At 43.1% G+C, this 26,743-nt stretch overlaps 1 protein-coding gene across 6 annotated transcripts in view; it reads right to left on the bottom strand.

The window, feature by feature from the left end:
• The window catches only part of ABCB11 (ATP binding cassette subfamily B member 11), a 134,075-nt gene that overhangs the window by 91,927 nt on the left and 15,405 nt on the right, over positions 1–26,743 (bottom strand). For 4 of the 6 annotated variants that reach the window (XM_066345351.1, XM_066345354.1, XM_066345349.1 and 1 more), the window contains exon 1: positions 17,089–17,196. The exons of the other annotated variants lie outside the window; for them this stretch is intronic. The gene's annotated coding sequence lies outside the window, so the exon portion shown is untranslated. Of the gene's footprint in view, positions 1–17,088; positions 17,197–26,743 lie in introns of those variants that run through there. 6 annotated transcript variants of the gene reach the window in all.

A 26,743-nucleotide genomic window follows, 5' to 3' on the forward strand; every position in this document is an offset into this window, starting at 1 on the left:
CTCTCTCTTTCTCTCTCCCTTCTCTAAAATGAATAAATAAAATCTTTAAAAAATAAAAAAGATATGGAAACCACTTAAGTGTCTGTTAATGCATGAATAGGTAAAGAAGATTTGGTAGATACACACATACACACACAATGGAATACTATTCAGCCATGAAAAAGAGAGAGATCCTGCCATTTGTGATCATATGGATGAATCTTGAAGGCATTATATTTAGTAAGATAAGCCAGACAAAGAATGGTGAACTTGCTGAAACAGAGAACAGAATGTGGATTATCTGAGACTGGAGGGGGGGTGTAGGGGGGCAGTTGGGGAGATGCTATTTAATGGTACAAACTTGCAACTAGAAGATGAGTAAGTTCTGGATATCACACACAGCACAATGAGTATAGTCAACAATACTGTATTGCAGGGGTCCCCAAACTTTTTACACAGGGGGCCAGTTCACTGTCCCTCAGACCGTTGAAGGGCCGGACTATAAAAAAAAACTATGAACAAATCCTCATGCACACTGCACATATCTTATTTTAAAGTAAAAAACCAAAACGGGAACAAATACAATATTTAAAATAAAGAACAAGTAAATTTAAATCAACAAACTGACCAGTATTTCAATGGGAACTATGCTCCTCTCACTGACCACCAATGAAAGAGGTGCCCCTTCCGGAAGTGCTGCGAGGGCCGGATAAATGGCCTCAGGGGGCCACATGTGGCCCGCGGGCCGTAGTTTGGGGACCCCTGCTGTATTGTATACTTGAAAATTGCTGAGACTAGATCTTAAATGTTCTTTTTTTTTTTTTTTTTTTACAGAGAAAGAGAGAGTCAGAGAGAGGGATAGATAGGGACAGACAGGAACGCAGACAGATGAGAAGCATCAATCATCAGTTTTTCATTGTGGCACTTTAGTTGTTCATTGATTGCTTTCTCATATGTGCCTTGACCATGGGGCTACAGCAGACTGAGTGACCTCTTGCTCAAGTCAGCGACCTTGGGTTCAACCTGGTGAGCTTTGCTCAAACTAGATGAGCCCGCGCTCAAGCTGGCGACCTTGGGGTATCGAACCTGGGTCCTCCGCATCCCAGTCCGACGCTCTATCCACTGCGCCACCGCCCGGTCAGGCTTAAATGTTCTTACTACAAATAAATAATTTTGTGACTTGATAAAGGTGTTAGCTAAAGTTATAATGGTAATCATATTGCAATATATAAATGTAACAACTCAGTATGTTGTATTAAAATTACACATTATGTCCATTGTATCTCAATTAAAAATTAATTACTTTTTTTTTAAGCTGAAGAAGGGCATATTTTTTCTTTTGTTTTAGCTGGGATATCTATCCTTTCCTGCTCTCAGGCCTCAGAGCTTCTGGTTCTTAGGCTTCCAGACTCAGGTTGGAACTTATACCATTGGCTCCCCTGGTTCCCATCTTCTGGTTCACCAGCTTTCCTGGGCCTCCATAATCATGTGTATCAATTCCTCATAACAAATCTCTTTCTCTGTATTTTATTGGTCCTGTTTCTCTGAATAACACTGAACAATACAGTTTGTGTTTTGTGAGATTATCTATTTTTATTTTTTAAGAAGCATACACAGTTTAGGTCTGAGTACCAGGCCAGCTGCAGGATATCTGGGGCTAATCTTCTGTTTGTTTTCTTTCTCAGCATTCAGTGCATCACTCTGAACTCTGGAAGACCATGTTCCCTTCTGATGCACTAAGGGTGTCTACTTGAAAGATGTATACTCTCCATGCTATAGGGTATGCATTGCGTGGTATCTAACTCAGTCAGAAATGGAGGTTAGCCTGACCAGGCGGTGGCGCAGTGGATAGAGTGTCAGACTGAGATGTGGAGGACCCAGGTTCAAGACCCCGAGGTCGCCAGCTTGAGTGCGGGCTCATCTGGTTTGAACAAGGCTCACCAGCTTGAGCCCAAGGTCGCTGGCTCAAGCAAGGGGTCACTTGGTCTGCTGTAGCCCCCCTCCCCCAGTCAAGGCACATATGAGAAATCAATCAATGAACAACTAAGGAACCGCAATGAAGAATTGATGTTTCTCATCTCTCTGCATTCCTGTCTGTCTGTCCCTATCTGTCCCTCTCTCTGACTCTCCTTGTCTCTGCCACACACACACACATAAAAAAAAAGAAAAAAGAAATGGAGGTTAGTTGCCTTATCTCTGGCCAGTTTAGAAATGGCAGTGATGACTTGGGAAGGTCTTGTATTGAAAATGTTAATTGCTTGCATACACCCACAAAAACAGTGGCAATTTTATAACACTAAGTTTAGGAAAGAGCAATGGGATACCAAAATTACTAGAAAGAATAAATAAGGCCTTGCTTGTGGTATTTTCCTGAAAAGGTAATGTTTCCAGAATTAAATGTCATATGAATTGTTTCATATTATTACAAGTGTACACTGAAACTCTGATATCATTAGACCATGTTTCCTCCCACTGATTAATTCTCTGTTTATAAGACAAGATCCTGGGAACATCATATAGCAGATGCTGGAAAATATCTCTGCTAATCTCTGAAACCCTGGAGACATAGTGGGAGTCTGGTTTTCAGTGATAAACAGATTTTTTTTACAGGGTTATAAGAGAGCTTCTTCCTCACTTGTTATACTCTGCTTTAAGAGTGCTATATTTTGTCATATTATTTTTTTCCATTGATACAAACAAATATAATGTCATCTAATTCTACTCTCTTAGCTCCTAAGTCAACGCTGTTCTTGAGCGTCCTGAAGCGTATAAAAGTAGTTGGGTACCATACATTGCAGGAAGCTTCCATTAGGGTTTCTCAACAATTTACAATAACAACATTTTACTTAACCAAAACAAAAGAACTCAAGAGTTAAAAATAAGGTATCATGCTATTTCCCTTTCACTCTAAAATTTTGATATGCTAAATTATTTTTTAAAAGTATTTATTTATTCATTTTAGAGAGGAGAGAGAGAGAGAGAGAAGGGGGAGGAGGAGCTGGAAGCATCAACTCCCATATGTGCCTTGACCAGGCAAGCCCCGGGTTTTGAACCAGTGACCTCAGCATTCCAGGTCAATGCTTTATCTACTGCGCCACCACAGGTCAGGCAATATGCTAAATTATTTTAATCTCCAAAACATCTCTGAGAATAAATTTTCAGGGTCTTTCAGAAAAACTTATCTTTCGATAAACTTGAGAACGTAGGAATTAAAAGTAGGAAGTCAAGATTTCTAAGCACTGGTTGACAGACTTTGGTCACCTAATCATGGACTTCCCGAAGAATTTCTAATTATCTATGCCAACACCAGTGTTTGTCTTTGCTAGATGGCATGTGCTGTATGACCTGTGTTCTACATGTGCTTCCATTTAACATCCAGGGTTGATGTTTTCTTTTCTTTGACAAAATGTGTAATCCTATTACCTCCAAATTAGAGAACAGTCTTCTGACCTTACTGATAAACACATCAAATACTTTTTTTAAATTTTTAAATATTTTATTTATTGATTTTAGAGAGAGAGTAGAGAAAGAGAGAGAAAGGGTTGGGAGAGGACCAGGCAGTATCAACTCATAGGTCTACTTGCTTGTCGTAGGTGCCTTAACCAGGCAAGCTTGGGGTTTCAAACTGGCAAACTGAGCATTCCAGGTTGCCACTTTATTCACTGTGCCAACACAGGCCAGGCAAGATTTTTCTACCTTAGACCATTAGCAACAACACTCTGGAAGCCACTGCTGGGGGGAGAGAGGGTGCTGAGAGAAGCACCAGGATGTCACTGCAGAGAACCTGGGACATTGACAGATCTCAGAAGTGGGGCAGAGTGCACAGTGGCACAGTGGCATGAGGCTGTCACAACTGGAGGAGATGCAAGGTTCTATAAGCCGTGCCAGGAACAAATAAAAAATCCTGAGTACAGAATGGCAGTGCCTACCATGGGCCACTGAACCAAGACTGCTAGTGTGACTTCACAACACTAGCCTGGAACAACAGATGAGTGAGCTGAGCTTCACCAAAGACTGGGATCACAGAAGAATATCTGAAAACAAGGAGGAGAAGGAGGAAAGAAGGGAAGAGAAGAGAAGAGAAGAGAAGAAAGATAAAAGAAAAAAGAAAGGAGAGAAGACAAGATGGCGATGGTGTAGGTAGACGTACCAACTCCCACCTCCCAGAACCAAAGTGGGTTACAAACTAATTTTAAGAACTATCATCTGGAAAAACCAACTTTGGACTAAACTAAGAGGACTCTTCAACCAAGGAACACTGAAGAAGCCACACCCAGACTGGTAGGAAAAAGGGAAATGTGGAGAGGGCTGCCCAGCTCCCTGGAGCAAACAGCAGCTGGGAGAGACTCGCATGGTGGAAAGTGAGTTTAGCAGAGAGGGGAGGGTCCTGAGTCCCAGGAACAAAGCCCCAACCTGCAGCCCCAGAGCCTAGAAGAGGTGTATGGACAGTATTTAGCTGGAAACAAGACAGGATACTGTTTGTGAAAAAGAGACTGATTTCTCAGACCCAGGATTCTTCTTAAAGGGACTGCACAGAAAATCTCTCTCACAACCACTTACCCGGGGCTCCAGGGGACAGGGAGAGAGGAGAGGGCCAGAGTAGCAGGAAGAGAGTGTAATCTAGGAGGCACAGGGAGAAACATTTTGGGAGACAGCCACCCTAACCCCTGGGATAAGTCACTCCCCAAATCTGAAGTGAATATTTCCCCTGGAAACAGCAATACCAGCAAAGGGAAGCAGGACACCAGCCAAACAAGCTCTCCTGCAGCACTCAGAGCAGAGTCCTAAGAAGGAGGGAGCTTTCGGGACTACAGTAGTGAGTGTTAGGGTCTGAGTTGCAGCGCCCCCACCCACATGGAGACCGGCCCTTGAGCAAGGGCACAGGAGCACAGCCTTGCCCCACGGAACCTAGGCTTGTGGCCTGACTTGGGAGCCGGCTCCTCCTGCGGGGGTGGAGCCAAAAGCCCAGAACAGGCAGAGTCACGCTACTGAGCATGGGCACGCAGTCCCACCCGGCCTGTGGAGCCATGGCTTGCAGCTGTCCCAGGAGTGGGCTCCTCCTGCAAGGGCAAGGCAGAAGCCCAGAAACAGGTGGAGACCCATAGCTGAGCAAAGGTGCTCACCCCTGCTCTCAGGGCTGAACATAACACCACCCACAGGGGTGGGGCAAAGGCCAAGGCCACCAAGGCTTGTACACCTGAGCACATGATCACAACCACTCTGTGAAGGAAAGGCAGAAACCACAGCAACAGCCCCAGTGGGCAGGCACCAGCAATGCCTATACCCAAATGCCCTAGGCAGCAACAGAAGAGGGGGTGGCGGGCCTGCAGACAGACCATACCTAGGGAACAGAGGCCACACCCAGTGGACTCCAGTGGTCAAGACCTTCTTTTACACAGAAAAGATGAGAAGGCAGAGAAATGCAACACAAATGAATCAAGAGAAATCCCCAGAAAAGGACCTGAATGAATCAGTAATAACCAAATTACCAGATGCAGAGTTTAAAATAACAATTGTTAGGATGCTCAAAGATATTAGAACAACAATAGATGGTCATTACGAACACCTAAATAAAGAGATAGCAAATATTAAAAATGACATTGAAATAATAAAAAAGAATCAGTCAGAAATGACCAATACAATATCAGAAATGAAGAACACAATGGAAGGAATTAAAAGCAGGATGGATGAAGCTGAGAATCGAATCAGCGAGTTAGAGGACATGATAAATAAAGGCACGGAAGCAGAGCAGAAAAGAGAAAAGAGACTCAAAAAGTGTGAGGAAACTCTAAGAGAGCTCTGTGACAACATGAAGAGAAATAACATCTGCATCATAGGGGTTCCTGAAGAAGAAGAGAAAGAACAAGGAATAGAGACTTTGTTCAAGCATATCAAGCTGAAAACTTCCCTAAATTAAGGCAGGAAAACATCTCACATGTTCAGGAAGCACAGAGAACTCCATTAAAGAGAAACCCAAAGAAATCAACACCAAGATACATCATAATTAAAATACCAAAGCTAAGTGATAAAGAGAAAATATTAAAAGCTGCTAGAGAAAAAAAAAATCACCTACAAAGGAGCCCCCATAAGGATGACTTCTGACTTCTCAACAGAAACATTTGAGGCCAGAAGGGAATGGCAAGAAATATTCAAAGTAATGCAGAACAAGAGCCTACAACCAAGACTACTTTATCCAGCAAGGCTATCGTTTAAAATTGAAGGAGAAATAAAATGCTTTACAGACAAAAAACAAAAAACAAAAAAACCTCAAGGAATTCACTACAACCAAACCAAGGCTGCAAGAAATGCTAAGGGGCCTGTTGTAAACAGATCAAAGGAGAAAAAGAATATAGCAAAAGAGGAATACAGCTATAAAGAATAAAATGGCAATAAACAATTACATATCAATAATAACCTTAAATGTAAATGGATTAAATGATCCGATCAAAAGACATAGGGTAGCTGCGTGGATAAGAAAACAGGACCCATACATATGCTGTCTACAAGAGACACACCTTAAAACAAAAGATGCACATAGACTGAAGATAAATGGATAGAAAAAATAATTTCATGCAAATGGAAATGAAAAAAAAAAGCTGGGTGGGGTAGCAATACTTATATCAGACAAAATGGACTTTAAAACAAAGACTCTAGTAAGAGATAAAGAAGGTCACTATATAATGATAAAGAAAGCAATCCAACAGGAAGATATAACCATTATAAATATCTATGCACCTAATATAGGAGCACCTAAATACATAAAGCAGACTTTGATGGATTTAAACGGTGAGATCAACAGCAATACTATAATAGTAGGGGATTTCAATACCCCATTAATGTCACTAGATAGATCCTCAAGAAAGAAAATTAACAAAGAAACAGTAGACTTAAAGGACATACTAGATCAATTCAATTTAATAGATATCTTCAGAACCTTTCACCCTAAAGCAGCAGAATATACAATCTTTTCAAATGCTCACGGTACATTCTCTAGAATAGACCACATGTTACGGCACAAAAGTGGTCTCAACAAATTTAAGAAGATTGAAATTATATCGAGCACTTTCTCTGATCACAATGGAATGAAACTAGAAATCAACCACAACAGAAAAACTGAATACTCAAACACTTGGAAACTAAATAGCATGTTATTAAATAATGAATGAGTAAACAATGAGATCAAAGAAGAAATTAAAAAATTCTTAGAAATGAACGATAATGAGCATACATCAACTCAAAATTTAAGGGACACAGCAAAAGCAGTCTTGAGAGGGAAGTTCATAGCATTACAGGCATACCTCAAGAAGCTAGAAAAAGCTCAAATAAACAACTTGACCCTACATCTAAAAGAACTAGAAAAAGAACAGCAAGTAAAGCCCAGACCTAGTAGAAGGAAGGAAATAATAAAGATCAGAGCAGAAATAAATGACCTAGAGACTAAAGAAACAATACAGAGAATCAATGAAACCAGGAGCTGGTTCTTTGAAAAGGTAAACAAGATCGATGAACCTTTAACCAGACTCACCAAGAAAAAAAGAAAGAGGACTGAAATAAATAAAATTAGAAACGAGAGTGGAGAAATAACACCTGACACAACAGAAATACAAAATATTGTAAAAAAAATACTATGAAGAACTGTATGCCAAAAAACTAGACAACCTAGATGAAATGGACAAATTCCTTGAAACATATAATCTTCCAAATATTAATCTGGAAGAATCAGAAAACCTAAACAGACCTATTACAACAAATGAGATTGAAACAGTTATCAAAAAACTTCCAACAAAGAAAAGTCCTGGGCCTGATGGCTTCACAAGTGAATTCTACCAAATATTCAAAGAAGAACTAACTCCTATCCTTCTCAAACTATTTCAAAAAATTCAAGAGGAAGGAAGACTTCCAAGCTCCTTTTATGAGGCGAGCATAATTCTGATTCCAAACCAGGCAAAGACAACACGAAGAAAAAAAATTATACGACAATATCCCTGATGAATTTAGATGCTAAAATTCTCAACAAAATATTAGCAAACCAGATCCAGTAATATATGAAAAAAATCATACACCAGGATCAAGTGGGATTCATTCTTGGGAGGCAAGGCTGGTACAATATTCACAAATCAATCAATGTGATTCATCACATAAACAAAAGGAAGGAGAAAAACCACATGATAATTTCAATAGATGCAGAAAAAGCATTTGACAAAATCCAGCACCCATTCATGATCAAAACTCTCAGCAAAGTGGGAATACAGGGAACATACTTCAACATGATAAAGGCCATCTATGACAAACCCACAGCCAACATCATACTCAATGGGCAAAAATTAAAAGCAATCCCCTTAAGATCAGGAACAAGGCAGGGGTACCCCCTTTCACCACTCTTATTCAACATAGTCCTGGAAGTCCTAGCCACAGCAATCAGACAAGAAAAAGAAATAAAAGGCATTCAAATTGGAAAAGAAGAAGTAAAACTATCATTTTTTGCAGATGACATGATATTGTATATAGAAAACCCTAAAGTCGCAGTCAAAAAACTACTAGACCTGATAAATGAATTCAGTATGGTGGCAGGATATAAAATTAATACTCAGAAATCAGAGGCATTTTTATACACTAATAATGAACTGTCAGAAAGAGAAATTAAGGAAGCAATCCCCTTTAGCATTGCAACCATAAAATAAAGTACCTAGGAATAAATTTAACCAGGGAGATTAAAGATTTGTACTCAGAAAATTATAAAACATTGACAAAAGAAATCAGGGAAGATACAAACAAGTGGAGGCATATACCGTGCTCATGGCTAGGAAGAATAAACATCATTAAAATGTCTATATTACTTAAAGAAATTTATAAATTCAATGCAATGCTGATTAAAACACCAATGACTTACTTCAAAGATATAGAATACATATTCCAAAAATTTATATGGAACCAAAAGAGAACACAAATAGCCTAAGCAATCTTGAAAAGGAAGAATAAAGTGGGAGGTATCACACTTCCAGATATCAAGTTATACTATAAGGCCATTGTACTCAAAACAGCCTGGTACTAGCATAAGAACAGGCATATAGATCAATGAAACAGAACTGAGAACCCAGAAATAAACCCACACCTTTATGGACAACTGATATTTGACAAAGGAGGTAAGAGCATACATTGGAGTAAAGATAGCCTCTTCAACAAATGGTGTTGGGAATATTGGACAGCTACCTGCAAAAAATGAAACTAGATCACCAACTTACACCATTCACAAAAATAAACTAAAAATGGATAAAAGACTTAAATGTAAGCCGTGAAACCATAAGCATCTTAGAAGAAAACATAGGCAGTAAGCTCTCTGACATTTCTCGCAGCAATATATTTGCCGATTTGTCTCCACAGGCAAGTGAAATAAAAGACAGGATAAACAAATGGGAGTATATCAAACTAAAAAGCTTCTGCACAGCTAAAGACAATAAGAACAGAATAAAAAGACAAACTACACAATGGGAGAATATATTTGACAATGCGTCTGATAAGGGGTTAATAACTAAAATTTATAAAGAACTTGTAAAACTTAATACCAGGAAGACAAGCAATCCAATCCAAAAATGGGCAAAAGAAATGAATAGACACTTCTCCAAAGAGGACATACAGATGGCCAATAGGCATATGACAAAATGCTCAACATCACTAATCATTAGAGAAATGCAAATTAAAACCACAATGAGATATCACCTCACACCAGTCAGAATGGCACTCATCAACAAAACAACACAGAATAAGTGCTGGCGAGGATGTGGAGAAAAGGGAACCCTCCTGCACTGCTAGTGGGAATGCAGACTGGTGCAGCCACTGTGGAAAACAGTATGGAGATTCCTCAAGAAATTAAAAAGTGAACTGCCTTTTGACCCAGCTATCCCACTTTTAGGAATATACCCCAAGAACACCATAGCACTGTATGAAAAGAAGAAATGCACCCCCATGTTTATGGCAGCATTGTTCACAATAGTGAAGATCTGGAAACAGCCCAAGTGTCCGTCAGAGGATGAGTGGATTAAAAAGCTTTGGTACATATATATATACTATGGAATACTACTCAGCCATAAGAAATGATGACATCGGATCATTTACAACAGCGGTTCTCAACCTGTGGGTCGAGACCCCAGCGGTGTCGCCTAAAGCCATCGGAAAATACATAATGCATATCAGGTATTTACATTCCGAATCATAACTGTAGGAAAATTACAGTTATGAAGTAGCCACCAAAATTATTTTTTGGTTTGGGGTCACTGCAACATGAGGAACTGTATTGCAGGGTAACGGCATTAGAAAGGTTGAGAACCACTGATTTACAACAACATGGATGGACCCCGATAACATTATACTGAGCAAAATAAGTAAATCAGAAAAAACTAAGAACTATATGATTCCATACATATGTGGGACATAAAAATGAGACTCAGAGACATGGACAAGAGTGTGGGGGTTATGGGGGGGGGGAGAGGGAGGGGGTTGGGGGAGGGGAGGGGCACAAAGAAAACCAGTTAGAAGGTGACGAAAGACAATTGGACTTTGGGTCATGGGAATGCAGCATAAGCAAATGTCTAAACAACCTAAAGCTGTTTTCTCTGAACATATGTACCCTGATTTATCAATGTCACCCCATTAAAATTAATAAAAAAATAATTTGTCTCAGGGCTAATTCAGGCAGTTAGAAGAATAGTATAAGGATGCTAATTCTGCTTCTCAGGCCACATCCTGAATAAGGGACCCCAAGAAAATTGGCGATTTGGCTCTTCTGATTTTGCCAATTGGATTTTAAAAAAATAGGTCAGGAACACCCTGAAATGGAACTAACAATACATGAGCATAAATTTAAAGGACTTTTAGATACTGGAGCTGATGTATCTGTTATTGCTAAGCTACATTGGCCTCCTTCCTGGCCCACTCATGCAGCAGCCACAGAATTACAAGGTATAGGGCAGAGTAAATCCCCTCAACAAAGTTCTAGTTTTTTACATTGGGAAGATTAAGAAGGTCATTCTGGATTTTTTTTAAGCCTTATGCGCTCCCTGGATGGCCAGTTAATTTGTGGGGTAGAGATGTTTTGAAAAATACGGAAGCGTTGCTTGTCAGTCCTAATGGTTTAGTCAGTACTCAGATGCTTGATCGGGGATTTTTGCCCACTAAGGGACTAGGGAAAGAACAGCGAGGAATTCTCACCCCCATAGAAATGGCACCCAATACCAGAAAGTGTGGATTAGGATATCAAAATTTAGCATAGAAGCCTTGGTAGCTCCTGCTACCCCAATAATGCATTGTGCGACCCAATTACTTGAAAATATGACAATCCTGTATGGGTAGACCAATGGCCCCTTTCTCAGGAGAAACTTAGGGCAGCTGCTCGATTGGTACAAGAGCAGCTACAGCTTGGGCACATTGAACCATCTAATAGCCCATGGAATACACTTCCATATTTTGATCTTGTTGCCTGCTTCATTATCAAGGGGCATAGGCGACCCTTACAGCTTATAGGTTTTGAGCCTCAAAATTATTGTTGTTCCTTTTTTCAAAGGATCAACAACAATGGCTCTGGGAAACTTCCACTAAATGGCAAATCGCTTTTGCAAATCAATGGACAACTTTATACTGAAACAGTCAACTTAAAATCAGCTCAAAGACTAGAATTATATGCCATTATCATGGCTTTTCAGCATTTGCCATATTCCTCCCTTAATCTATATACAGACAGCAAATATTTACTTATGGTTGTTTCCACTATAAAGACTGCTATTTTAGGGACAACTGTGGATGAACTATTTCAGCAGTTCCTCCTTCTTCAAAGACTTGTATGTCAATATAGAGCTCCATGTTTTATAGGACATACTCAGGCTCATTCCATGCTCCCTGGAGCTTTAGCACAAGGGAATGCCCTTTTTGATCAAGCTACCCAAAAGAAAATTATTTGGAGCAACCATGACAGAGCGAACAATTCAGTCTCATACTATTCATCACCAGAAAGCTGCAGCCCTGTGTAAACAGCTTCAACTTTCTTGGAAAGCAGCACAGCAGATTGGTAAATCCCGTCCAAGGGGTCCTATACTACAATCTGTTCCTTCATTTGGAGTTAATCCTCAAGGACTCCTACCAGGACAACTTTGGCAAATGGAGCTTACTCATATACCTTCATTTGGCCAACAGCCCTATGTCCACGTTACAGTGGATACTTATTCTGGATTTATATACATAGTAACCTCTGCCAGAACAGGAGAAGCTGCTAAGCAGGTTATAGCTCATTGTCTGTATGCATTTTTTTATTATTGGATTTCCTAAACTGGTTAAAACTGACAATGCTCCTGCATATGTAGCAAAACATTTACTATATTTTGTTAAACCTTTCGAATTATGGGTATTTCTTACAATCTTTAAAGTCAAGGTATTATTAAAGCATACCCAGCAAATATTTTAAGGTCAATTTAAAAAAAAATTTTAAAGGGGGGAGTCATATCCTGGAACTCCTACGGCTCTACCATATCATACTTTTTACTTAAAAATTTTTAAATTTCTTTTGAATGCTGATGAACAGGAGATGCCAAATCTTCTTCTCCTGCAAACTTCTACCTTCTTTTATTTGATCCAGCTAATAATACTGTTTTGTCTTTTTCCAAATAGTTCCAGATATACGGAAAAGGTTTATATAGGTGGATGGGGATCCTCAAACCCCTCAGCAAGATCTTCTGAGCATGGCTTTTAAGGTACCAAGAGGCAGAAAAAGCCCAATAGAGATCAGGGGAACTACCAGCTTTTACGATATGCCCTTAAAGGCTCCAACACCCCAAAGAGGTCTCATAGGAATCCAACTGGGTCCTGCTTCAATAGTGAAAAGGAAGGTCATTGAGCTAAAGGTTGCCAGGCTTACATGCCTTTGCTGTGAGGAAACAGGGGATACTGGAAGGTAGGCTTCCCCCTTGCTCCTCTAGGGTTCAGTCTCTTCCAGCCCTGCTCCAGCTATCTATGACCTAACCTTGCCCAGAATGCTAGGGTTTGCCACTGAAGGGGCCCAGGCCCATCGGCCCCATCTACGACACTGTGGACAAGCCTAGGGTATTTATTCCAAGAAGCAGGTAAACTGATCTCATTTGCACAAGGGCCACTTAACTATGTCTTGCCTGAATAGTCAGGTTTTTTTATTATTCCCTCAAAGATCTCTGTTGTGGGTATTGATAGTCCTATTTTCTGCTGCTTTGTTTAATGTATAGTGTTTCCTTTATTCCTCCTACCTCAATGCTTCTCTCATATTTCAGGCTGGGACCTACTCCTAATTTAGAGCTCTCTTTCCCCCTTTTGCCAACTTCTATTGTGAATTTACCTTTGCCACCTAGCTTAGTGTATCCCAAGGTTCTCTTTACCAGGACACAGTCACAGAGCTCCAGGGAAAAGCAACCTGGTCTCATCTCTCCAGGCAGAGGAGAACAGAAGCTCCATATCCACGCATGCTGCAGATGGCTTTTCCAGTCTACCTGAATCATTACCAGCTAGAAGCAGCGGTCATTGGGACTTGGACATGAGCTACAAAGTATAGAATTGTGACAACAATTCCAGTGCCATGCGGACTTTTTCTGGATGTGGACTTTTTCTGGACTCCTGCTCCTTGTGATAGCTCCTAACGGACTGAACTGGGGTTGGGTTGCATTCACAGGGATTTGGCATGGTGTTGGTGCCAACTTGGACTTGGTGAACATGTTAAGGACACTACTCTTTTATGGATTGTTGTTGTATTGGCCAAGAGTTTGCTTAAATGCTTTAATCACTATAAAAAATATATATATATGACTGGATAAAGAAGATGTGGCACATATACACTATGGTATACTACTCAGCCATAAGAAATGATGACATCGGATCATCTACAACAAAATGGTGGGATCTTGATAACATTATATGGAGTGAAATAAGTAAATCAGAAAAAACCAAGAACTGCATGATTCCATACATTGGTGGGACATAAAAATGAGACTAAGAAACACGGACAAGAGTGTGGTGGTTATGGGGGGGGGGGAGGGAAGGAGGGAGAGGGGAAGGGGAGGGGGAGGGGCACAAAGAAAACTAGATAGAAGGTGACGAAGGACAATCTGACTTTGGGTGATGGGTATGCAACAGAATTGAATGACAAGATAACCTGAACATGTTTTCTTTGAATATATGTACCCTGATTTATTGATGTCACCCCATTAAAATTAATAAAAGTTTATGTATTAAAAAAAAGAAAAAATGAAAAGAAAAAAAAGAAAAAAAGAAACAGGTTAGGAGTGAGAATAGTCTCCCAGGAGCAGAAATGTATCCCTCCAGGATACATTTTATAACAGGAGCATTTGGCCCACAACCTGTTTTTATAAATAAAGTTTTATTGTACTTTATTTATAAAATAAATAATGTCATACACATTTGTTTTCATTTTGTGTTTGGCCACAATGGCAGAGTAGCTGTGACAGAGACTATATCCGCCTCCTTCCTCTCCACCTCTCCACCCCCTGCCCTGGCAGCTAGTGCTTAAATCTTTGAAGGTTGTGGGCTCCACAAACCCCCCTTCCCTGAACTGCTTGGGGAGGAAAGCCTAACTGCTCTTGCTCCTCTTAAACGTGGAAGTCACTTTCTAAGCTACAAATTTCCATTTTTCTAAAAAACTTTAAATGTCTTTTCCTGCTGACATTTAGAAAATGTAGGGAGGGCCCCTTTCTTATCATCAAATCCAGCAAATGATTTTTCTCCCAAGGATCATTAGAGGAGAAATGAAATATTAACTTATATTGAGAAGAAAAAAGAAAAATACTATTTTGCAGGTTATGGGATGATGGTGTGTGTCAACAATGTAGGAGACACTGTCCAGGGATAGGAACAAATGGGGTCCTTTTTGCCCTGAGGGGAAAGAAATATACAGGGATCCTCATGGGACATACAAATGTCTTTTCTTCAGAGTCACAGTTGAGATGGAGGACTAAGGTAGGGCTCTTGAAGAAGGGAGACTTTAACCCCAAGTCACTTCCAGTCCTCCTGTGTCTCTCCGGGCACGGTTACCTCATCTCTTCAAAGCAACACAGAACTCACTGAATCTTGCATGGAACTCAGGCATCTTTTAGGAATTGCCGTGTCTTTTAAAACCAGAATAGGCAACTATTTTTTCTTAAATTATTTCCTAATTCACTTCCTGCATTCATCAGCAAATATTTGTCAGCACTATTCTTAGGAGGAGGACACACAAATTACTCAAGGGGCTTACAGTCAAGTGTGAGGAGAGGCATGTAAACAGTTACTCCTCAGGAGGGGAGTGGAGGCTTCCAAGGTAATTACAGAGTCACAGAGCAGAGAACAAAGTCAATAAGCCTGGAGCCACAGGGAACGTGTGGAGATAGGGTGGCCTATATATAGTCAATACTTTAAAAGTTTTATAATAGCCACTCTTAGATCCCAATATTAAGTGTCTTAGGTACAATCATTATAATGCGTTCCTAAAATGTCTAGAGAGCTATTCCTCCCTCAGAACGTTTAGAAATACTGCACATTGTTCTCAGTCTTAAATGTGTAGATTTGATCTTTGCATTCAAATCATCAGCAACATGTGATTTCTACTGGCTAAGGAAACCTTGTAAAGCCAGTAGCCAGGGCCACTATCACAGCAACCCGGCCCATGCAGGTTTGCATTGGATTCGGACAGAATAAAGAAACAACGGAGTCAAAAACTGATGGGCCATCATCTTTAATCCTAGCCTGCACCCAGCGGGCAAGTAAAAACACACACTGGGCTCCAAAACCCACTCATTCAGGGCTCACAAAGCTACTGACTTATCTGAGTTTCCTAGAATCAAAGGTTTCTAGCTCACCAGATTTATTCACCTCTGTTCCCCATCTCTTTCCTTCCCCCCCCCCCCCCACCCCGCACAAACTGGCTTCTCACTCAACACTCCACCATCTTGGCTGCTTCTCCTGGCCTCCTCCACGTGGCCTCTCTCTGCTCTCCTCTCTGTTTTTTGTTCTAATGTTAATCTCAGGAACCAAGAGAGCAAGCTCCCGTTCTGTCCCCATTTTATAGTGTAGTAATCAAGACCTTTAATCCAATATACAAAATAGGGAAGTCTCTAATACAAAGTCACTTATCTGAGGCATGATGGGATTACACCACCCCACATGAAAAAGGGTGGGAAAGGTTTGACCTGTGGTGGTGCAGTGGATAAAGCGTTGACCTGGAACACTGAGGTCACCGGTTCAAAACCCTGGGCTTGCCTGGTTAAGGCACATATGGGAGTTGATGCTTCCTGCTCCTCCCCTTCTCTCTCTCTCTTTCTCTGTCTCTCTTCTCTAAAATGAATAAATAAATAAAAGTAATAAAATAAAATAAAAAGAAAAAGGGTGGGAAAGGCTTAGTCCTAAAACCAAGCCCCAGGCTACAAGGATCCTGCCTGCTCACAGCCCGCCCCCAACACACATTAATATCACCTGGGTGGCAGCTTCCATGTGGGCAGCGCCATCTTTAACAAAGTGAGCATAATATATTTTATCTACCCAACAAACCTAAAAACTGAAATTAGATTCTAGGAATGAATTTTTTCCCCTCTAGTCAAACATCCAGAGCTCGTAATTTTTAGTATCTAAATTATTAAAAACTGGGAGAATGAGAAAATGAGCATGGTCTTGGAGAAAAAATAAGTCGATATAGTTCTTTATTAAACCAGCACCAGCTTCCCAGGGTAGGATTTGTGGTTATCAGTGCAAACAAAATTATGCTTTCATAAAGCCAAGTTAAGAAATTTTACTGGCATTTTTACTTCGGGCAGATTATTCGATCTCTTCACCATTTGCACAACACATCCCCATACAGCACAGATTCTCAAAAGAACTGATGAGCATTGTAATAAATGAAACAGCAAGTAAGAGTCATCTGTATTGTATATAATAGTATAAAATCGTTCACATATTCTGAAAGTTTCTATCAAGCACTTTCATGTTATTTAGCACATGACAGGAGGCCGTCCTATAATAGATCAAAAACACAATGCCCACAAAGTGAGCTTTAGAGGGAATGGACTTGCAAAGCATAATCCTCAAATGCTATAGACGCTGTAAGTCACTTACCTGTGAAAGTGAACTCGAGGAAGCCGAAAGAAGCAGTGAACTCCACTGTGGAGAATCAAAGGGTTTTACAACCCTTTCCAGCTTCAGTGTTCATCATTAATAAACACTGAACAGAATTCAAGCTTTTTTGAGAACACTATCTGTAAAGCCAGTAGCCACAGCCACCATCATAGCCGCCTGGCCCGTGCAGGTTCTCATTTGATTCGGACAGACGGTAATGAAACAACGAAGCCAAGAACTGGTGGGCCATTAGCTTTAATCCTAGTTTACACCCGGCGGGCAAGAAATACACACAGTGGGAAACACTTCCCTTTCCATTCAGGGCTCCCAAAGCCACTGACTTATCCGAGTTTCCTAGAATCAAAGGTTTCTAGCTCACCAGCCTTTTTCACCTCTGTTCCTCATTTCCTTCTTTCTGCACAAACTCTGCACAAACTGGCTTCTCCTTCAGCACTCTGCCATCTTGGCTGCTTCTCCTCTTCTCCACGTGGCCTTTCTCTGCTCTCCTCTCTGGTCTCCTCTCTAATGCTAATCTCAGGAACCGAGAGAGAGCGAGCTCCATTTTATAGTGTAGAAATCAAAACCTTTAATCCAATATACAAACAAGGAAGTCTCTGATACAAAGTCACTTAGGGTGGGAAAGGCTTAGTCTTAAAACTAAGCCTTAGGCTATAACGACGACTGTGCCTGCTTACAGCCTGTCCCCCACACCCAATGCAAACTATAAGCGGGCAAACCTATATATCATATTTACAAACTTATTTGACCAACATGAAACAGCAAGTAAGAGTCATCTGTATTGTATATAATATTATGAAATCATTCACGTATTCTGCAAATTTCTATCCAAGCACTGTCATGTTATTTAGCACATGACAGGAGGCCGTCCTTTAAAACACAATGCCCACAAAGTGAGCTTTAGAGGGAATGGACTTGCAAAGCATAATCCTCAAATGCTAGACACTGTAAGTCACTTACCTGTGAAAGTGAACTTGAGGAAGCCGAAAGAAGCAGTGAACTCCACTGTGGAGAATCAAAGGGTTTTACAACCCTTTCCAGCTTCAGTGTTCATCATTAATAAACACTGAACAGAATTCAAGCTTTTCTGAGAACACTATTTGCTTAAGGGTCAATGCCCAGAAGGCCAGCCTAAGCACAGTTCAGTGACATCTGAGAAAAGGTTGAACGTGCTCAAAGTAACAACCCCAGACACAGTGTGCTGGGGAAAAGCTCGGAGGGGTCAACAGGCTTTGGAAAGTGATTTGCCCTGGAAAGAGAGGGGAGTCACAGGCAAGGGGGGCTCGGGCAAGAGCACTGTGGTTCTGAGAATGGGCAACCCTTCTTTTTATAGCCCTTTGTTGGGCAGATAAAATATATTATGCTCACTTTGTTAAAGATGGCACTGCCCACATGGAAGCCCATCACCCAGGTGATATTAATGTGTGTTTGGGGTGGACTGTGGACAGGCAGGATCCTTGAAGCCTGGGGCTTGGTTTTAGGATTAAGCCTTTCCCACCCTTTTTGATGTAGGGTGGTGCACTCTCATGAGGAATACAATTATGCCTCAGATAAGTGACTTTGTATCAGACACTTCCTTATTTGTATATTGGATTAAAGGTTTTTGGTTTCTACACTCTAAAGTGGGGGCCCTGGCCGGTTGGCTCAGTGGTAGAGCGTTGGCCTGGCATGCAGGAGTCCCAGGTTCGATTCCCGGCCAGGGCACACAGGAGAAGCAACCATCTGCTTCTCTACCCCTCCCCCTCTCCTTCCTCTCTGTCTCTCTCTTCCCCTCCTGCAGCCAGGGCTCCATTGGAGCAAAGTTTGCCCGGACGCTGAGGATGGCTCTGTGGCCTCTGCCTCAGGCGCTAGAATGGCTCTGGCCACAACAGAGCAATGCCCCACATGGGCAGAGCATCGCCCCCTGGTGGGCATGCCGGGTGGATCCCGGTCGGGCGCATGCTGGAGTCTGTCTGACTGCCTCCCCGTTTCCAACTTAGGAAAAATACAAGGAAAAAAAAAAAGATAAAGTGGGGCAGACCAGGAGCTTGCTCTCTCGGTTCCTGAGATTAGCATTAGAGAGGAGAGCAGAGAAAGGCCACTTGGAGGAGGCCAGGAGAAGCAGCCATGATGGTGGAGTGTTGAGCAAGAAGCCAGTTTGTGCAGAGAGAAGGAAGGAGATGGGGAACAGAGGTGAATAAGTCTGGTGAGCTAGAAACTTTTGATTCTAGGAGACTCGGATAAGTCAGTAGCTTTGTGAGCACTGAATGAGTAGGTTTTGGAGCCCAGTGTGTGTTTTTACTTGGATTAAACACACACTGGGCCGGGTGCAAGCTTGGATTAAAGATGATGGCCCACCAGTTCTTGGCTCCATTGTTTCTTTACCGTCTGAATCCAATTAGAACCTGCATGTGAATGGCCACGATGGCGGCTACTGGCCTTACACCCTTATTTTTGAAACTTTACTTAAAAACACAACAAGATAAAACAAAAACAAAGAAGCCTTTAAACTTTCCTTCTCAATTTGAAGGATTATTCTTGGAAAATCCTTCGGCTGCCGATCCCCAGAGCTTCCTGGAGATGGATAACCTTAAAAAAAAACAGAAACAGCCTTTTGCTCTGATGACCCTTGCACCCTAGCCTGAACAGTCAGTGACTCAAGTTCTACTTACCAGATGAAGCCCTTGTAAGAAGAGATTAACAATTTTTCTAAAAGTTCAAATTAGCAGAAATGTAAGTTAAATAAACACCTACAACTTCTCCAATGGCTTTGTGTTGCTTATATCTGTTCCTCCTCCTTTTTGTCAATCCTTCCATTTTGTTAGGATGCTCTTATTTTTAATCTCTTTACCTGCCTGAGCTAACCCTTGCCTAAGCATGCCTCACTGTGGCCTTCCATAATGAATAACAGCCAACATTGGTCAAATCCTTCTTGGGAGCCTGGCTCAGTTGAAAATTTTTATTTGTACTACCCTGTTTGGGCTTCTCAGTAGCCTTAGAAGTTAGGTGCTATCACCTTTATTGGAGAAACTAAAGCATGGAGAGGTTAAATAATCCATCCAAAGTCTTATAACTTATAGATTCAGAGCCTACACTTCTAACCACTGTATGCTGACATTCTTCCACCCATGCTCTGAAATGCAGTCAGTGGGCCAGGGTTTCTCAGTTTGCAGAAAATAAGATCAAATTAAACAATAAGAACAAATTTTCTCCGTTAAAATTTTTTCTTTTTAATTCAGCATCTGCTGGATGCTGTTTGTCTCTAACTGGAATCTAGATATCAGATGGTTTATGATTTTGCTGTAAATTCTTTATATTATTATTATATTTATATTTTAAAATCTTAAGACATCAAGGTCAGCAAAGCAAAGAAAGATTTCTAGGTGTTCCTCCATCTAAGCTGGTTTGAGAAGTCCTGAAATGGGATGACGTGTGAGGTGACACAAATGTAATAATATTCAGTGTGACCCCAATTAAGACCAGAAAAAAGAACACAGGAAAAAAGAAAGGCTGCTCAGCTGTGGGGTTGTAGCTTTGATTGGGAAAAAAACTCTCACAGAATTTTGCTACCTCTGTTGTGGCATAGTTGGTGACAACAGCTGAAGGGTGAAAATGCTAAGAGAAAACTGTCACCTCAGGACAAGAGGGAGCAGCTCCCTGGTCCTAGTGTCCCGAGACTGCCCTTTGTGTGGCATGTAGACCTAAAGGAAGATAAAAGCATCGAGTTTTAGAACTGGAAACATTGTAGATGCAGTAAGTTCTCACTTAACATCCTAGATGTTCCTGAAAACTGTGACTTTAAGTAAACCAATGTATAACGAATTGATATAATTGATATAAACAAGAGTTAAGTTCCTAGTACATATTTCTGGTCATAAAAACATCATAAAACTTCTAAATAAAGACCCAAAACACTTCTGATATTGAACATTGAAATAAATGTGAGCTACACATACATTTAAGAAAGATTAATAAAAACAAGCAAGAACATTGTTTTTCAACCTGCTTATCTCCAGTTCAATGCCACGGGTGGCCAGAGCCTATTCCAGCAGTTCAGGGTACAAGGGAGAAACCCACCCTGGACAGGACACCGTTTCATCACAGGTGCTCACCCACACATACACACTCAGACTGGGACAATGCAGACATACCCATTCACCTCATATGCACATCTATGGGACGTGGAAGAAACCAGAGTCCCCAGAAAAAATGCAGACATGAGAGAATGTGCAAACTCCACACAGACAGGGGCCCTGGCTGAGAATCTTTTTTTTTTTTCCTCATCAAGTTTGCAATGAAATGATATTAGATGAAATGATGTTATTCAAGGACCTGTTGTATTTTGACTCCAACCACATTATCTTGTAGACAAAAAAAAAAGTTGAGAACAAAGCAGCAACTTATCTTGAGCCTCTTGGAGAGTTAATGGTGTCTTCCTTCTCTCCTTCAGTCTGGCCCCTGATGGGCCAGGGCATACAGAATATTAAGTCAATTGTTCCGTATTTGTTTCAGCAGCAGGCAATTTTTTTTTTATGATTTATGTTCTGAAAACAGGTAAGGTTATGGTTCCTCCTGTCTTCCAGTTAAAACAACTACTTTTTGAGGGATTCCAAGATGGCCACGGAGTAGGCAAATATTCCAAATGCCACCTACCAGAACCAAAATGGATTACAACTTAATTTAAGAACAACTCTTTTGAAAAACCAGCTTTGGACTAAATGAAGAAGAGTCTAACCAAGGATCACAGAAGAAGCCACACTGGGACTGGTAGGAAGGACAGAGATGCGGAAAGGGCTGCCCTGCTCCCGGAGTGAATGGCGGCTGGAGGTCCGGAGGGACTCTTACTGCAGGGAAGTTCACCCTGAGAGGGGAGGATCCTCAGCCCCAGGCCCAACATCCCAGCCTAGAGCCCCAGAGCCTAAAAGAGGTACCCACATAGCATTTGAAAGTGAAAAGAGGTGAGGCTTCTGTCTGCGAGAAAGATACTGAGCTCTTGGAGACACAGGCTTTGTCTTAAAGGGCTCACGTAGAAAATCTTGCTCACAGCCACTTACCTGGGGCTCTGGCGCGGGAGAGCTAAGGACTAGAGTTGTGTCATGAGAGTATGAACTTGCCCAGGGAGAGACACTGAGGGGGATGGCCACTGGAACCCCTGTACTGAGCCATTCTCCAATACTGCAGTCGCCATCTTTCTTGGGTGGAGCAGTACCCTCTGTGTGGCATCAGCCTGGGGGAAAGCAACTTCCCCACCCTCGGGAATCTCTCCTGCCCCACCCTATGGAGACTGGGCTGCTCTGAGAAGTTAGCCAGGAAGCAGGGGGTGTGTCAGGGACTCAGTTTTCTGGCGTTGAGGCCAGAGCTTTCCCCCCACACTCTCCTGAGATGATGACTGGTGCATCCACCTTATGGGAGATTCAGTAGAAACTGCCCAACAGCAGATAGACCACACCTCTGAGTCTCAGAGGCCCACCCTTCAGGCTCTTGGGGGCCATACCCTACTGAGGCCTGTGAAAAAAGTCTGGACAAACTGACACCTGCAGCCAAGCCACATCCACCACCCTTCCTGATCCATGAATTGCTGCAGGCTCTAGATGCTACCAGAGGTTTTTACTTTTTTTTTGTATTTTTCTGAAGTTGGAAACAGGGAGGCAGTCAGACAGACTCCTGCATGTGCCTGACTGGGATCCATCTGGCATGCCCACCAGGGGGTGATGCTCTGCCCATCTAGGGCGTTGCTCTGTTGCAACCAGAGCCATTCTAGTGCCTGAGGCAGAGGCCATGGAGCCATCCTCAGCGCCCGGGCCAACTTTGCTCCAATGGAGCCTTGGCTGCGGGAGGGGAAGAGAGAGACAGAGAGGAAGGAGAGGGGGAGGGGTGGAGAAGCAGATGGGCGCTTCTCCTGTATGCCCTGGCCGGGAATTGGACCCGGGACTCCTGCATGCCAGGCTGACGCTCTACCACTGAGCCAACCGGCCAGGGCCAGAGGTTTTATTTCAGTGGCTGAGCCCAACAAGCAGTCAGCAGACAAAAGAAGCTACAGGAGGCAGATCTCAAGGAACCTTGGCCTTTTGTTGACATTCCCCCAGGCCCAGTGTGGGTAAAAGCCAGCCTAGGTTTGCAGCTTGGTATTTCCATGTGCACCTGGGCCCAGGAGAGGCCGCCACAAACTCTGGATTGCCTGTGGCTCTAAAAAGGTTGTTGAGAGTCAGTCACAGACAGTGTCCTCCAACGGTCTGCATCAAGTTCCCTCTAGGGAGGCCCGGGGCCAACACATCCTATGGCCATCTATGGAGATCATCAGTTTAAGACCTAACAACTCTTGTTGGCAGTGTGTCCTAAAGGAGGGCTTATCGGACACTGGGCCCAGCTGTGGCAAGTTCTGCTTTCTGTGGTCAACTCTCATACAGCAGCTCATGCACATTGGACAGGGTGGGGTTTCACAGTCAACTGGTCTGGGTTCTGGAAATCCTGCCCCACTGGGTTCGATCCACAGCGGGGAGAGAGGCTTGGAACATGGACATTCAAGGTGTGGATACCCTGGAACTTATAGTTTGTTCTAGTCAAGAGGCTTAGCCACCTTCTGGGGTGCACAGTGGGCCTCAGGGCTTTGTCTTCCTCCCTGAGACCGGGGGCTCCCCAGATGGACAAACTTCTGCAGAGGGGACTGTCAGTCCCACCCAATCTGATCCTGCTGCTCACCTCACTAGAGAGGAATGGAATTGGAGGACCCAGCAGTGTCTGAAGGATTAGGCTCCAGGGTAGGGGCCACTTTTCCCATACTGAGCTCCTGAGCAAGAGACCCCTAAAGTAGGGGGTCCCACTAACATGGTATTCCCAACCTCAGCTGCCTTAACCCACCAAGCTTGCAACATGTAGAGAGATTGGTAGAATGAGGTGGAGTTTGAGCCTACACTAGTCTTTCTACAGAAGTGTGGGTGGAGCGCAGAGCGTATTCCTAGCAGCTGTGGCTGATGCAATGCTGTGAGAATACTCCAGCTCCCAGAACCCTCCTGGGCATACCCAGGAAGGAAGCTCGCCCGCAATAAGGAAGTGACTTAGTGCCAACCACACAGCTCCCTGATCTTTTCAGCCATTGGCTGTGAAGGACATGCTGTAACACCCTATAGGCTGAACCCATGTATATAAGCTAGCTTACTTCCTGAATAAAGTGGACCTGTGTCACTGAAGCTGGTCCCCAGAGTCGAGTCTTTGCATCTCCATTGTCCTCACCCCCGGCAAGACTTGTCCACAACTGGAGCCCAACGTGGGGCAGGGACCTAACCAGCATCCAATGGTTGAGTGACCCTCTGCAATGGGAAATCTTCTCCTCCACTCTTGAACCCTGCAGGCTCGAGCCCTGCCCACCCTATTGCAGAGTAGACAAGTTGAAGTTAGTGAAAAGGATCTCTGTACTTACTGGGAGATCCTCTCTGGTCTCAATCCCTGGATTGAGGACGCGCCGCTCTGGGACCCGGATACTTGGGCCTGAGCTCTCTGACGTGTTTGTTCGGCCGAAGTACATGAGGGACGGGCCTTCCCTCTCAGCCTCACTCCTGCCTTATTGGCAATACACGCCTGCCTGACCAGTGCTCCTGCTGGAGACCCTCTGCTGGTCCCTAAGGTCCTACAGGCTACTCCTCTTTCAGAGGAGCCTCTGCCTCCCTATTCGTCCCCTCCACTGAGGAGGAAAGTAGTTTAGCCTCCGAGTTTGACAAAATTGTGGCTGAGCATGCAGAAACAAAACCAACCAAATTGCTAACTGCGCCATCAGCTCCACCGCTGGAAAAAGCAGAAGTCGCTACTTCCGCATTCCCTGCCAGGGCTCAATGCCCCACCCCAGCCTCTCAGACGCCATTTTCTACCCCAGCTTTAACTCCAACATGTGTTACCGCTGTAGACCCATGGGCCAGCCTATATGCCCCCATGTGTCTTTTTTCTTTCTGTCTGTCTTGTCTATTTCTCTGTATCTCTCTCTCTCCCCCACCTCTCTCTCTGAAATGACACTGGAAGGACCCAGCCAAGGCACAGTGGCAGGGATCACACCCTCTTCTAATGCAAGGGAGAGGTTATGCTTGTGTTTTTCAGCTAATTTGGATCCCAGGAACCCCCCAACCTGCTTGACAGGGTTTCTTGGGCACCACTAAGTGATTCAGTCTTCACCCATCCAAAGCCACAGCCCTGGCCTTCTCCACACCAACTACGCCTGAGGGGAAGAGGTCCTCAGCACTCCAGAAGAACTCGCAGCCAGTGTGTGCGCCCCATCACCTGGGGGGATGTGGAGGCTTTGGCGGGGCTGGCCCAGAGAATTGCCCCTGATGGGCCCCCAGGCCCTGGTGCTCTGTTCTTGCTTATGTGTGCTATAGTAACCGCTGACTCTCAGACACAGGCGGCGGCAGCCCGGGGCTCAAGCCCAGCAGCGCAAGCTGGTGTTTTCAGTTCATCTTCGGAGGATGAGGAGAATTGAGCCGGAGTTGCGATTCGCAGACTCCAGAAAGTAAACCGCAGCAGCTGCAGTGGGAGGATGAACGGAAGCCAGGCTTGCATCACCGAATGGCTGCTGGAATGGCAGGGAGTTCCTGCTAAGCTGCTGCTGGATTCACTGACATTTTGGGACATAGTGGTAGACCCCATCATGCTCTCCAGAGCAGAGATGGAAATGCTGACTGCCATTGCCATGTGCTCCTCTTTGGGACAGTATAAGACCTGCCAGGATGGCAGGAATGAGGGGGGTGGCTGAGGCCTCATGTGCATGGACTGATTTCCTGGACTACGACCTGAGTGAGCACTGGCTCCTTTGTTGGATGGACTTACGGATTTTGGACAATGTGAAATACCCTGATGGGGGTGGGGGGCAACTTTGCTGGAGGCCCTTCCCCTGCTCTGGGAAGCTTTCCCCATGGCTAGAAAGAAGGCTGAGAATATTTTGTGCTTTTGGCAAAGTGCTCAGAGACTGGTGAAATGTACTTTTGTAATTGTTGAAATTGTATGATTTGTCATGTTGTTGTAATTTGTGTAATGTGCCTTGCAACCATATGCAGTATGCAGCCTGCAGCAAGCCATTTGTTTCATGTTTAGACACTGGGACCTTTGTAGGAAGGGGGCATGCATGGACCTATGTCCATTTTTTACAATCAAAATGGACTATGTTTAATGGCACCTAGAAGGTCTCTGTAACACAATGGGAGGAAAATGACATCCTGACACCTAGGAGGAATCCCCTGTTTAAGACCCCCATTCTATTTCCTAACTAGTCAAACATTACAGAAGCTTGCCTCATTGTTTAATCCAGCTAATATATTAGCAAATAGTATAATAGATATTATAGTTGTTTTAGTTCTACTAGGGTTCCGTTGCATAATACGTAGCATTCAGAGGCTACAACAACAGCAAGCTGTCATTCAACAAGTCCAATTGGCCTTAATTAAAAGAGAAGGGGGAGAGGTGGGTGGAGTGCAGAGCACATTTCTAGCAGCTGTAGCTACTGCAATGCTGTGAGAATACTCCAGCTCCCAGAAGCCTCCTGGGCATACCCAGGAAGGAAGCTTGCCCGCTATAAGGAAGTGACTTAGTGCCAACCACGCAGCTCCCTGATCTTTTCAGCCATTGGCTATGAAGGACACGGTATACACCCTATAGGCTGAACCCATGTATATAAGCT

The sequence above is a fragment of the Saccopteryx leptura genome, chromosome 7 (assembly GCF_036850995.1).
Source record: "Saccopteryx leptura isolate mSacLep1 chromosome 7, mSacLep1_pri_phased_curated, whole genome shotgun sequence".
NCBI classification, from domain to species: domain Eukaryota; kingdom Metazoa; phylum Chordata; class Mammalia; order Chiroptera; family Emballonuridae; genus Saccopteryx; species Saccopteryx leptura.